Source organism: Artemia sp. Qi Xiang Cuo, chromosome 1 (genome assembly GCF_049724085.1).
Source record: "Artemia sp. Qi Xiang Cuo chromosome 1, ASM4972408v1, whole genome shotgun sequence".
In the NCBI taxonomy this organism is placed as follows: Eukaryota; Metazoa; Arthropoda; class Branchiopoda; order Anostraca; family Artemiidae; genus Artemia; species Artemia sp. Qi Xiang Cuo.
The window spans coordinates 5,490,026-5,505,233 of NC_142794.1; the positions used below are offsets into that span (position 1 = coordinate 5,490,026).

Here is a 15,208-nt window from a genome sequence, read left to right on the forward strand (position 1 = left end):
TTAATGTTGCTCCTTACTTTCAATTGGAAAAACTCGTTTTTTTCAATTTTAATTCTGATCGTATTTTAAATAATGTAGGGAAGTCCAGCCCCCCCCCCCTCTTCTCCATGAAAAAATATTTTCAACCACAGAAAATCGTGGTGAAAATTTTTAACAAACCCATCCCTCCAAACTTCCTACTAAACAAACTTTGAATTGTATACCTCCGGCCAGCTTATCCACCTTTGCTTCATGTGCAACTCAAATGCGTTTTGTGAGTAAATTTCTTGGAGAAGTCTCGGTGATCGTGGTCTCTCTCTGCGGTCGGGAGTAAATCCAAGAAGAGCCCGGATGTTTGTATTTTCTTCATCAAGCAAAGACTTAGGCTGTAACAAAGGGTAAGACTTACACAATTGCAATGATCAATCCTGTCGGGTGCAGGGTCATTATTATTTTTAATAGGGTTAAGCATCGGGATGGGTTCCTTAACACTAACATAATTTAAGACTTTGCATTATGTAATGTCGCGAAGCTAGTTTTCTGTATCGTAGGCAGAAGGCAGTGCCGAGTGCAAGATGCGGGAGTGCAACGCTGTGAAAAAGTTAACATAGTTGTAACATAATGGAACTTTTGGATGAGCAATTAATCAATTTCGACAATTAATTAATTGATTTTTTCTAGGAAGCTTTTCATATTTGATCAGAGCTTGAATCTCGAATCTCATTTCACATTTTTAATTTTTGAATATTTTGCTTATGATAATTCTCATGATTGCAGTTTATCATGATGGTTGTATGGATTTTTACGTTAGTGTCGTAATGTGAAAACTGCTTTATAGGAAACGCTGAACGTTAAAGAATAACATTCTTAAGGATCTTACACATACATTAATAGTCATGTAGAAATTTAAACAAGATTAAGATCCTACCTTATTTTTCTCTTACCAATGAGGTGTGAGGAAAAGAAGAAAAATAACCCCCTAAAGACAATAGCTACATCCAAAATAAAAAATATTTAAGAACAAAAAAATTGTTGTAAATATGCTTCAAGAACAGTGACCTAGAGATATAACAGTATGAATGATGAATTTGAATTTAAAAATATGAATAGTATGGCCACAGCATAATAGTATAATATGAATAAGAAAGGCTGACTAATTTCAGGCGTTCCGGTAGCATTCCCAGCGTTTTACAAAACCCACAAGGCTTGTTGAACGCAAAGCTGAATTTTTCAAAGGAATGGAATAGCTTTGAAAAACATTCCTCTAGCCTACTGTGAGCTTTTTGAGAAATTACGTAGAACGTGCAGTTACTACCAACATGAAAAAAATACTCGATGCATCATCCTTCGTTTCCGAGATAAACCTTAAGCCCCCTCCCCCGAACGTGCGTCCTTAGTTCAGTATATTATTGACTGGATAATTCTGACAACTAGTGTCTAATGAGAACTAGTGTCCATAACTGATATGGGAGAAACTCAAATGGCAAATGTGGCGATCGAATTTTGATGTTTTTTCTAACTTTCAGTTAGAAAAAATTGTTTTTATTATTTAATATCTGGTCGTTTTTAAAATAATGCCGGTAATTCTGGTACACTCTCCATGAAAAGTTCTTTCTATTAATGGCGTTCATCCTGGCCGTTCTCCCGAATTTATACCTGGTTCTTAACGAGCGTTTCCTTTTTAATTTTTGTTTTCTCTAAAAACTGCATACCTTTTTGCATGCATCGTAAAACTTTCGATTGATTTTGTGTGTGGTTTTTTGAAAATAAATTTCCTATCACTACTAGTATAGTAAAACAGATTGAAAAATATAGAGGAAAAAGGAGAAGAACGAGGTTACATCGAGAATATGCATATATCATTGCATATTCCTTTCGCATCGCAAAAGGAATATTGCGATGTTTTGGTTGTTTCAAAATTGTGTGTCTTAAAAATAAATATGCAGGACTAGATAGCTAAATTTGACAACACATTTTGCCCGTAAAACTTCTTTTACGATGCATGCAGAAAGACCCCTTGGACACCAAAAGGAATTAGATGTATAGACGTAATGGATTAGATTAGTCTTTAACAGGGTCTGCATTCCATTGTTCTTGGAGAAGTTGCGATGCGAAAGGAACCGTAATTCAATAGCTGAATTACGCCGTGCTTCATCTTCTCTATTGCTAACCCCTTAGCAGATAATCTTAGAAGTTAAACTCCGTCAAATCTTAGAAGTAAAGTGAACCCATTTTTCCTCTAATAGCCCCTCCCCACTTCAGTCTGTGCGAGCTTTTCAATGGAAAGGGATGCATGTTGCACCTTAAAATTAATTTTAAGGTGCAACATGGGTGCATTTAAGGTGCAAAATTTTATGGCTAGCACCAATTTCTCTGAAAAATGTGTGGCCTTTACAAGCATGCCAAACCTAAACCAAAAGTCTAAAATTAGATTTTACATGTTCCCCATGAAAATTTGCAATCGCAAAATAAAATTTGCATTGGAAATTGAATTTTCCTACTATGCTCTGAAAATGCCACCATTCTTGTGAAATTTCATCGCTCACCGAAAATTTTCCCTGCGAAAAAAAAAACTCATCAGTGTTGGTTTTCAAAATAAGGAATTCTTATTTCTCCGAAAACCGTAAAACAGTAACCCTTAGTTCTATTAATATTAATATTAATAGAACTTAAAAACTATAGAATAATTACTATAGAACTTAGAACTATAGAACTTAATAACTATAGAATAAAGAATAATTAAAAACGAATATTAATTATATATTTATATTCGAGACCACAGAATCAAATGGGCAGGAAAAAGTCTCCTGGACTTAGATTATGCGGATGATTTAAGCATCCTAGATGAAGGTGTGAGCAAAATGAATGAAGTTTTAGAGGTTTTGCGATTTCAGGGTGCTAGAATAGGTTTGCTTTGAATATAAGGGCTATATATCGGAAGAGTTAATGTCAAAGCTTGAAATACCTGCAGAAGTCATGCAGGGAACAGACCACTAGGTAGCATGCCTCTCGATTTTCCATGACGCCTTTTCGGGTTATTGACGAGTTAGTTGTTTCTGGGTGTAGAATTAGACGGGTTAAGACATATAGATATTTGGGGATTATTATTGATGAGCTTTTATATTTCCGTAGTCATTCTGACCATCTCCGTATAGAATTAGCCCAAAATTTAGAATCTTTACATCGGTTAAAGTATGTTTTTCTAATGAGAACTAGTGTCCATAACTGATATGGGAGAAACTCAAATGGCAAATGGCTTCAGTTATGTGCCAGAAATTCTTCTGGCAAAAAATACAAAATTCCACATTTTTGCAAATAGGAACTTGAAACTTTTATAGTAGGGTTCTCTGATACGCTGACTCTGATGTTGTGATTTTCATTATAGTTCTATGACTTTTAGTGGTTGTTTTCCTCTTTTTTCGAAAATAAGGCAAATTTTTTCAGGCAGTAACTATTGATGGGTAAGACTAAAGTTAATGAAACTTATATATTTGAAATCAGAATTAAAATTTGATTCTTTTGATGCATCTATTGGTATCAAAATTCCGCTTTATAGAGTTTCTGTTACTATTGAGCCGGGTCGTTCCTTACTTACAGTTCGTTACCACGAACTGTTTGATATATTGGTAGCAAAATTCTGTTTTTTAGAGTTTTGGTTACCACGAGCTGTTTGATTCTAAACATATAAAATTCTTTCAGTTTATTGTTACCCACTCAAAACCAAAAATCTGAAAATATTTGCCTGATTTTTGAAAAAAGGGGAAACATCCCCAAAAAAGCAATCGATCTTACTGAAAATCCTTTTATTAGGTACATCGTTTCTGTGAACCATACCGTAGAGGTTTCAAGCTCCAATCTTCAAAATTCGGAATTTCACTTTTTTTCAGAAGAAAAATCATTGATGCATGTTTATTTATTGTTTTTTTTTTGTTTTGTTTTTTTGTCGGGAGTATATATCTCATAATATACTCATCCCCATCAAAAATTATATATTTATATTTCCCAATAGTCAATTGCATTATTAGAACAATATGCAAATTTTGTAGCTTGCAGCCCTTCCCCCGGGGGCTGTAGGGGATCAAGTTATCTTAAAAGACATAGTTATTAGATCTTTTGACTAGACTGAACAAAATGGTTATCTCAAAAATTTGATCGGACGACTTTGAGAAAAAAAACAGGTGTAGGAGGTGTTGTCGGCTACCAATATTTTTGGTTACTTAAAAAGAGCACTAGAACTTTTGATTAGATATAAAATGAGCCATCTCTCGATCGTCTAAGATCACTGGCTTGGCAAAATCACCCCTGGAAATACAAAACTGATAGCCGAAAAAACAAAACAAGTGATCTCGCTTCTGGCAAAAAATGCAAAATTCAATATTTTTGTACACAGGACCCTGAACCCTCTATAATAGGCTTCTCTGATGTGCTGAATCTGACGGTGTGATTTTCATTAATGATACTTGATGTTTCGGGAGTGTTTTCCTTCTCTTCCAAAAACTAGGCAACATTTCTCATGCTTTAGCTTGATGAATTTTATATATTTCGAATAAGCATCAAAATTCGATTCTTTATATATATCCATTGTTACCAAGATTCTATTTGTTTGAGTTTTAGTTACTATTGAGCTACATCACTTCTTACATATAGTTCGTTACCACTAACTGCACTTCTTATATATAGTTCGTTACCACTAACTGTTTGACTGTTTCCTTTAGTAACGTCACCCTGTTTTCAAGAAAAGAAACATGAAAAGAAATCTACTTAAAACAATTGTTCGATATGTTCATAAGGGTTTGACGACTGTTTTCATCCAGCTGAGAAGCAAGTCACAGAGAGCTCTCCAGCTCTATCTCTCCAGCTGGAGGGGTCTCCAGAGCTCTCCAGCTCACTTGCAAGGATTCCTTGCTTTGAATTTCCAGATAATTTTTACATTCCAATATCATGTTTTTTTACAGATTGAAATCAATCTTTTTTTTTATTTATTTTTTTAAATCAGTGTTTTTTTTGTTTGTTTTTTTGTTGAAATGTTTTTTTTAATATGTTGAAATCAAATTTTTGTTATATCTCAATGAAGTTTGCAAATCTGATGTTTAAACCTCAACTGTATGAAGTTTCATCTATTTTTTCCGGTGCTTCTGTACCCCCCCCCCCCCGTCTGCCCTGAATTTCATCCCTGCTGATTATATGCACATGAACATATATATATTTTTTTTATCCTCTGTTTTTGTATTTAAACATCTTCTTCCATCATGTACAATATATTATTTACGTAGCTACTTCACAGTTATTTATTACCTCTTGCATTTTATTATAAATACAAATTTATGCAAGGTTTCTGGGCCCTTGTTTTATTTGACTCTCTTGTATTTCTAATATTAAGTTTTGTTTTAGTCTTATATTATGCTTCTTCCCGTTTAACCACATGACCATTTAAAAAAAAATCTCGAAGACGTTCTAAAATGTTGTTATTGTTACGTCAACTCAATGAAGTTTGCCAATCTGATGTTTAAACCTCAACTGTCTGAACTCTCATCTAATTTTTCCGGTGCTTCTGTACCCCCCCCCCCCCTGCCCTGATTTTTCATCTCTACAGATTATATGCACATAAAATTTTTTTTTTTTTATCCTCTAGTTTTTGTATTTAAACATTTTCTTCCAACATGTACAATATATTATTTACGTAGCTGCTTCACATTTATTTATTACCTCTTGCATTTTATTATTAATACAAATTCATGCAAGTTTTCTACGCCCTTGTTTTATTTGACTCTCTTGTATTTCTAATATTTCTAAGTACACAATTATGTACTAAAACATTATACTGTAATAAAAATCCATAAGAAGGTTTTCTTATGAATAAATCCATAAGAAGGTCTCCTATTCCACTTTTGAAGTACAAAAAATTAGAAGTACAAGACAAAAAAAAATGTTTTTTTTAGATATTCCAATGATAAAGATTTATTCTACAGTACAGTCAAGCAACAAAGGCCAAAGCCAGTACAAATAAGATATTAAACTCACTTTCATCAATTGAAGTTTTCTTCTTTCTAAAAGCATTAAGCAATGCAAGGTTATTAATCTTCTAGGACCTTAATCAGGTCTGAATCGAGAGACGGAATTTTTTTTTAACAATCCAACATGAACTCTGAAGCTAAATATCTATTTATCTTGCATTATTTCTACCCTTTGCGGGGCTGTGGTTTTGATCTCAGCTGCAGCAGAGCCAACGAGGAAGGGGACCCGTCGGTTAAATAAATATAATACCCATGAAAAATCTATTGATGTCCTATGCCACAAATAGGAGGAACTATTTTCTATTATTATTATATTATTTCCGCTCTTCAGGACCGAAAAAAAACACTCCCTAAAAAAATGGGGCTGCACTTGTCACAAAAGGGTTAAGTCAGTTCTTAATATGTTTAGAAACAAAAGATTATACGTAACAAGATATTAAGGTGAAATATATTACCCCTCTAAAAAAAGAACTATTTGCGACCTAGTCTTGCTTCACTAGTTATGACAATGCGCTTAAGTTTCTTGGCCTAGAGTCGCTTTTTAAACCCCATCAGAGACTGATTTGCCAGTTCGGCCATTCCCTACTCCGTAGCAACAAACACATGATGCTTCTGCCCCCGATAGCCCCCGTTACGTCTCGTACCCGGAGGCAACAAGCTCAACCCAGTGACATGCCGTACGACTCGCTACCAGCATTCCTTTGTCCCCTTTTTTACAGACATGGTCAACAAATCCTAAGAAAAGTAATACGATTTTATTAATTTTTTGTTGTCGTGTCTGTTATTTAACTTTGCCGTTTTTGTAAAAACCCTCGGTATTAGTGCTTTTAGCGCTAAAAAGAGTAAGTTTAATAAAATATGTCTATGTCTATAGTACTGAATAGCTGAAATAGCTAACTTGCTGCAATAGCAAAGCAAATTGAAATAAGTAAAGGAAAATTACTGGTATAAAAGTGTCTTACTGACCTTTATTTCCCATTAAAAATAAGTAACCAATTATAAATATTAGCAATTAATTTTTGTTAACACAGGTTAAATTATCGCTATTGGCAGATATGACAAGCTCAAAAAAGCATCGAGTTTGGGTATGCTTAAACAGAGCAAAACAATTTCTTCAGGAAACTAAATTCCGTTATCAGACTTTTATCACTGCACTAATTTTTACAAAGGTAATTTTAATAGGTAGAAAATTAAATCTGTATGCTTCAGAGAAATATATTAAAAAGGTAGTTGTGTAAGCTCAATTTCATAAGATTATAAAAATATCGTTAGTGGGTTTTTTTCTTGAGTTTAGAATGACCTTGTATATTAGTATACTACGGTGCCGAAGAGGATGATGGAACGTAATAACACTACGAGACACTTACAGACTATTCAGATCGACAGCCTTTCTACATAATTAAAAGGGTCCAACAAAGTTCCACATAATGGCATAGAGGCAAAATAGCACTGATAGCATCTAATGACAGCCCTTACGTCTCTCTAAGACAGTCAGTCATTAGATGCTATCAGATCAGGATGAGATTTGGCAGATGCTGAAACAGAACATACTCTATAATTCTAGCCAGAAAATGAGGATAAAGAGACAGAAAGAGAAAAAGAGAGGGAGAGACTTGGCAAAAAAACATGATTCACACGACACCCGAACATTACATTCAACTGCCAGAAAAATCCGAGGAACATTTTTTCATTTGTTAGAATTGCGAGACAAATCCAACTTCACTTTCCTGGAATAGCTTCTAAATGACAAAAGGTTTAAAAAAACTCTTGGCGTATCAAGGACCTTAGACACCCCTCCCAAATTATCTTTGGGGTTTGAGCCCCAACACATGATTACTTTTGAACACGCGGGTCAGGCTAAACAGGGCACTAGTCATGGCACTTGAGTAGGATTGGTTCGGGGGGGGGGATCTACTGTACAGAAACAGTGCCAAAAAACAAGTGAAGTTGCAATTTTAATCAAATATGAACACCACAGAAATACTGAGATTGCAGGGGAGCTTCAATGAGCGAGCACGGACTCAAAACAAAAATTAAAAGAAAAACATTCATGGAAATTATTACCGTGAAATCTGTAATCATTACCGTGAAATCTGAAATCGTCACAATAGAATCTTATCAAATAGTTTGTGATAAAAAAATTGGAAGCAAAAAGTGACTTGGGCCAATATACACCAAAATTAAAAATGGAATTCTCATGACAATTGCTTTACTTGCAGTATTGGCTTTTTATGCTGAATAAATAGAAAAACAAGTTTTTTGAAATTAAAGTAAGGAGCAACATTAAAACTTAAAACGCACAGAAATTACTACTTATATGAAGGGGGTTGCCTCCTCCTCAACACCTCACTCTTTACGCTAAAGTATTTTGGTACTTTTAAAAAAGTTTATTATTGTTCTAATAAAACGACCCTTCTGTTTCAGGAGTCGTTCTTAAAGAATTGGGACAAAAGTTAAACTTTAGCGTAAAGAGCGAAGTATTGAGGAAGAGGCAACCCCCTTCATATATGTAATAATTTCTGTTCGTTTCAAGCTTTAATGTTTTTACTTACTTTCAATTGAAAAAACTTGTTTATTTATTTATTTTCTGATCGTGTTTCAAGTAATCCCAGGAAATCTGGCCCGACCTCCATGGAGAAATACCCTTCCCACGGACATATCCTCTAGACAATTCATTCCCGGTGAAAATTTACCTATGACAATTTACCCTTAACAACTCCACGCGTTAAATTGAGACGGAAAAAAGAAAGCAAGACATATAAAAATAATTTTGTATAAGAATTCTAGCAAACTCCCTCAGTGTATAATTTCTTCTTACGAGTTTATCCCCTGGAAACTTCCCTTCCCATGCAAAATTCCCCGTGAAAAAACCCGAGCAGAAAATTCTCCCCCCCCCCCCCAACCACATATGTATGCATGCTTCCCAATAGAAAATACTATGCGCAAACAATGGGCAAATTTTATAACTTAAAGACCTTTCTCCTGGGGCTGTGGGGAGAGGGGTCATGTTATATCCAAAGGCATAGTTATTGGGTCTTTTAACTATGATGAACAAAATGGCTATCTCAAAAGTTTGATCGGACGATTTTGGGGGAAATGGGCGCGGGAGGGGTCTAGTTGTCCTCCAATCTTTTTGGTCACTTAAAAAGGGCAATAGAACACTTAATTTCTGTTCCAATGAGCCCTCCCGCAATATTCTAGGACTGCTGGGTTGATACGATCACCCCTGGAAAAAAAATCAAATAAACACGCATCCGTGATCTTTCTTCTGGCAAAAAATACAAAATTCCACATTTTTGTAAATAGGAACTTGAAACTTTTATAGTAGGGTTCTCTGATACGCTGACTCTGATGGTGTGATTTTCATTGAATTTCTATGACTTTTAGGGGGTGTTTCCCCTTTTTCTGAAAATAAGGCAAATTTTCTCAGGCAGTAAATTTTGATGGGTAAGACTAAAGTTAATGAAACTTATATATTTGAAATCAGAATTAAAATTTGATTCTTTTGATGCATCTATTGGTATCAAAATTCCGCTTTATAGAGTTTCTGTTACTATTGAGCCGGGTAGTTCCTTACTTACAGTTCGTTACCACGAACTGTTTGATATATTGGTAGCAAAATTCTGTTTTTTAGAGTTTTGGTTACCACGAGCTGTTTGATTCTAAATATATGAAATTCTTTTAGTTTATTGTTACCCACTCAAAACCAAAAATCGGAAAAAATTTGCCTGATTTTTGAAAAAAAGGGAAAACATCCCCAAAAAAGCAATCGATCTCACTGAAAATCATTTTATTAGGTACATCGTTTCAGTGAACCATACCGTAGAGGTTTCAAGCTCCAATCTTCAAAATTCGGAATTTCACTTTTTTTTCATAAGAAAAATCATTGATGCATGTTTATTTATTGTTTTATTTTTGTTTTGTTTTTTTGTCGGGAGTGATCGTATCAAACCGAAGGTCCATGATAATTGGGAGGGAGCTCATTCAAACTTAAATTTAAAGCTCTTTTTTAAGTGACCATACAGATTGGGCCAGGGGAAAGTCTTGTTTTCTGCCATTTTAGGTTTCCTAGTTGCAAAAGAAGTAATGCCACACGGTGGCGGTACTAAATTCAACCAAGTTTATTTACCTTTTTGCAATGAAATTAGGCTACGGCTGGTGATCTGTAATTGCTCATCAGCTATAGTGAGGGGAGGGGGGAGTCATTGTTTAGGCGGGTTTAGGGTGGATTCCTAAAAAAGTACATTTTAGTGGACAAACTGTTTACTATTCATGAGGCTTTAAATAAATGTTGATAGCGGTAGGGGGGAGTGGGAATTAATTAAAATGTTTCTCTATGTAGGTAAAATTTTACACTCCCATATCGACCAGCACAGAGGTTGAAAAGGCAAGACAGGCCAGTACCAACCCGGCCAGGACATTTCTTTGGGATGCCAAATACTGCTAAGAATTTAGTTTTCACCAATTTTAAATCGTGTTATTTTTCTTTTTCTATTTATATGAAGTACTTCAATGTATTTAGACAAATATATTTAATATATTTATCGATAAGAAAATTCTGTTGTAGAGGTTGTGATGGCTTCAGTTATGTAGAAGATCAAAAGTCTCACAGAATTTCCATCCATACAAACAATAATACTCGTTTTAATCCGACCGAAATTCTTTAGTAGTAATATTAACAAGGACTTTTTACCAAAATTGCTATTCATCGCCAATTTTTTAAGCATATTCAAATTTTGTCCAAAATTTAAATTGCAAATTTAAACGTAGGACGGCACTAATCAACGTAAAATTATTGATTTACACATTTTAAAAGCAATTAACTAGGGATTTAAGGGACCGCTACCTCAAATTATATCTTGGTTAGGCCTTGGTATGTTTTGGAAAGCAAATAGAAACTAAATAAAAAAGGAAGCTTTTCAACTGAAAGCAAAGAACAGATTTGAAACCTATTTGAACAGATTATTCTTTATATGAAGGGGGCTGTATCCTCATTAGCGCCTTACTCTTTACTGTGAAGTTTGGTTTTTTTTCAATTTTTTTAAAAAAATTTGCAATTGGAAAAAAAAGATCAAAGCACTAAATACCTTTTTTTAATGAGCAAGGTGTCAGAAAGGGGGCAGTCCCCCTTATATACAGAGTAACTTATATTTGTTTCAAGTTTTAAACTTGCTCCTTACTTTAGCAGAGAAACCTTTTCCATTTGTTTAATTCCATTTGATAAAACTGTAAAGTTCTGTCAATACAATACTTTTGGTAATGCTTTGGTAACTTTTGGTAACACTTTTGGTACTTTGGTAAACGAAAAGGATCAATATTTCAATGATCTCTGTTTCGATTTTGATGGGTAGCCAAACATTTTGTGGTAACGAACTGTAAGTAAGGAGCAACCTGGCTCAATAGTAACCAAACCTCTAAGAAAACGGGGTTCTGATACCCTTACAAATAAATAAGTTTTATTAAGTTTAGTCTTACCCATCAAAAGCTACGAGCCTGAGAAAATTCGTCTGATTTTCGATAAAAGGGTAAAGACCCTCTAGAAGTCAAAGAATTTTAATGAAAATCACACCATCAGATTCAGCGTATTAAGGAACCATACTGAAGAGGTTTCAAACTCATATCTACAAAAACGTGGAATTTTGTTATTTTTGCCAGAAGATAGATCATAGATGCATATTTATTTGTTTGTTTTTTATTTATTTGTCATGCATATTTATTTGTCATATTTATTTATTTATGTCATGCATATTTATGTATATTATGTCATGCATATTTATGTCATTTTTAATGTCATATTTATTTATTTGTCTGCAAACTAAATTATGCTCCTCAATTAATCCCAGCAAGTACGCTTCAGATAATTAGTTAGGTCAATACCTAAGGGCCCTCTACCCCAGATTTTACTCACCTTAGAACCGTAATGATATCCCCTACAAGGGGCGAAATAAGGTACGAACCAAAATCTACGTTATAACAGCTGGTGACAGCTGGAGGCCAACTATAACCTTACTTTAAAACAACAACAAACTTACTTTACAACAGAACGTGAAGGAGGAGCAGGTTACCTGGGAAAGGGATGTGCTACAGCTCATCCGTTGCCATCCTTAGACGTCTTGCCATTGGGGCGGGCCCAGACTATAAAATAAAACCAAATTAAGTACGATAGAACACTAAGAAATGTAAAACTAGAGTAACAGGCAAATTGTATGGTTATAGATGAGTAACATTCAGCCTACAAAAATCCTAAACAGGGTTGCAACTAGGTTAAAGAAAATTACTAGAAAAGTCGTCGAAAAATTACTAAACTGGAGAGGAAAAGATATCACTAAAAAACAGAGGCATCACATGGTATTTTTGAAAGAAACGGAAAATCCCGAGAAAGAAAGAAAAAAAGCAGAACATTTTATCTTTTCCTATCCCTCTTAATGGCAGCTACCATCTGCTCTTATATAATCTTATGGCTTTTCCTAATATATATATATATATATATATATATATATATATATACACGGAAACAAAGCTCACATCAAACTATATGTGCGGGCTACATTATAGATATAGTTGTGGATAAAATCGAAATTGCGCTCGTTATCTGTTCAGTTTAGCAACTGTTCAACTTTCAAGCGCAAATTTACGACTGAATAATCCGAGATTTAAGGAATGATTTTTTAAATAAAAAAGATGGAAGCTATTGGAACAGCTATTTTACCATCCCTACGATGAATCTGACATAAGATACAAAGAAATGGTACTAGTAGATTTTAATTAGTAGACATTAGGTGGGAAAAGATTAGTATTAATGGTGGCTTTATAAAGCAGATTCTTGCAATTTCAGTTTTCTATTTCTGTGGTACAAGTATGTCGTTCAAATCAAGAAGAATATGTCGTTCATAACGCTGTTTTCCTTAATAGGTTTTCTATCACTAAGCGTGACAATGGTTTGGTTCGAGTTCGAAGTTCAAAGCATGTGGTTCGAGGAGCTAAAACGAATCGCATGACTAATCATTTACACAGTTCTTATTTTTTTTTTCCTTTTTATTAAAGCAGTAAATTATTTCTTGGCTACACTTGATTCTTTGTGTGGCCATATTCTTGACTTCTGTGGCCACACGTGGCCAAATTATTTATGATTCAAGCAAAATAAAAATATAACAACGGGTAAAACATTTAATTTTTGATTTTGATTTTGGTTTTGATTTTGGCTCACCGTACATGAATAATTACAACAAAATTTTCATATTAATTTTACTTTTGTTTGGTTAAATGGCTTTCTCGAAACTTGTTTATTTTGTTTTCGATCATTTTTATTAGTAATAAATTATACGTAACTTACGAATTAACTTACGTAACGAACTTCTATATTCATATATTTTTTTATACGTATATTAGGAGTTCGCCCCCTAGTCAATACCTTGCTCTTTAAGCTAAAGATCCAATTTTGTTCCAATTTTTTTTGAAATGACCCCTTAATCACAAAAGCCGTTAATTAGAATAAATAGCTCTTATGAAAGCACTAAAAAAATTTTAGCTTAAAGAGCGAGGTGTTGACTAGCGGGTGAACCCAATCATATACGTAATATTTTCTGTTCGCTTTAAGTTTTGATGTTGCTCCTTACTTTCAGTTGAAAAACTTGTTGTTTTTTTAAATTTAATTTCTGATCTTTTTTAAATAATGCTGGGAAATCCGGCGCCCCTTCATAGCTATATCCCTTCCCCCCATGAAAACTTCTTTCATGGAAAGATCCCCCCCCCCTATATATTTTGTAATTGTTACATTTCTCATAATAACTATGGAAATATTACTCAGGAAATATGGAAATCATACAAAATTTGTATGAATTTAAACCACAAAGCAATAAAGATTCACTGGATTTACTCCCTGACTTGGTCCAGCTGTTGGTAACTGTTGTAAATCTGAACGTGTCCTGGGGTTGAATTGGCATGCTCTAGTATGTGCTTCAAGTCTTTATAAGTTAATATACATCAAAAGTTAATATACTTTATATTACTTATCAACCCTAATCAGAAATAATGTGTAGCATACTGGGCTATAAACCATAATCAAAAAGCAACGAAATATTACCTACCAATTAACTGTAAATTTTTGTTCAATTAACGTTCGCTTCACAAGAACTCAAATCAGACTAGTTGATCGTATATATGAGAGCTTGAGAAGAAAACGAAATTCTTCCATTGAAAATCTTTTGGCAGAATTGCTTGGCTTTTCATAGATACATGCTTTTACCTCATTGCTTATTCTGTGCAATGAGGTTTGCTTTTTAAAGGAGGATTTGTTTTAACTTTTAAAATCTTTGGGCTTTGTTAAAACTTATTATATTTGATTTTGTGAATACATTTTTCTTAATAAATTTTTTTAAAACGACTCGGTACTTGTGTATTATAGCAACCACACCCAAGAAGTTAAATTAGGTTAATCCTAATGAAATTAAGTAAAAAAAACAGGTTTTTTTTACCTGAAAGTAAGGAGCGACATTAAAACTTAAAACGAACAGAAATTATTCCGTATATGAAAGGGGTTGTCCCCTCCTCAACGCCTCGCTCTTTACGCTAAAATTTGACTCTTTCTCACAACACTATTTATTAAAAAAATAAAAAACTTGAGCGTGAATAGCGAGGCGTTGAGGAGGGGACAGCCCCTTTCATATACGGAATAATTCCTGTTCGTTTTAAGTTTTAATGTCGCTCCTTACTTTCATTAAAAAACTTGTTTTTTTAAAATTTAATTTCTGAACGTTTTTGAATTAATGTAGCTTTGATTTTGGCTTACCGCACATGAATAATTAAAAAGAAATTTGCACATTAATTTTACTTTTTTCGGCGAAATGGCTTTCTCGAAATTTAGTTCTGACTTAACTTACGAATTAACTTACGTAACGAACTGCTATATTCGTATATTTTTATTATCTATATTAAGGAGTTCCCCCCCCCCCCGAGTCAATACCGCAATCTTTACGCTAAAGTTAAAATTTTGTCCCCGTAAGTATGACCCCAAAATTACAAAGGCCGGTAATTAGAATAAATAGCTCTAATGAAAGTAAAAAAAAACTTTAGCGTAAAGAGCGAGGTAATAACTAGGGGGTAAACCCAATCATATACGTAATAATTTCTGTTCGTTTTAATTCATGACTTTACTCCTTATTTCCAGATGAACAAATTGTTTCTTTTTATATAATTTCCGATCGTTTTTTTAAATA

At 33.9% G+C, this 15,208-nt stretch overlaps 1 long non-coding RNA gene across 1 annotated transcript; it reads right to left on the reverse strand.

Annotated features, from left to right (window-relative positions):
- Positions 1 to 207: 207 nt before the first annotated feature.
- Positions 208 to 14,111, reverse strand: LOC148955939 (uncharacterized). The gene is made up of 3 exons (XR_016142115.1): positions 14,081 to 14,111; positions 12,059 to 12,128; positions 208 to 365 (listed from the first exon to the last, which is right to left on the reverse strand). It is a non-coding gene; the product is annotated as an uncharacterized LOC148955939 (long non-coding RNA).
- Positions 14,112 to 15,208: the final 1,097 nt, after the last annotated feature.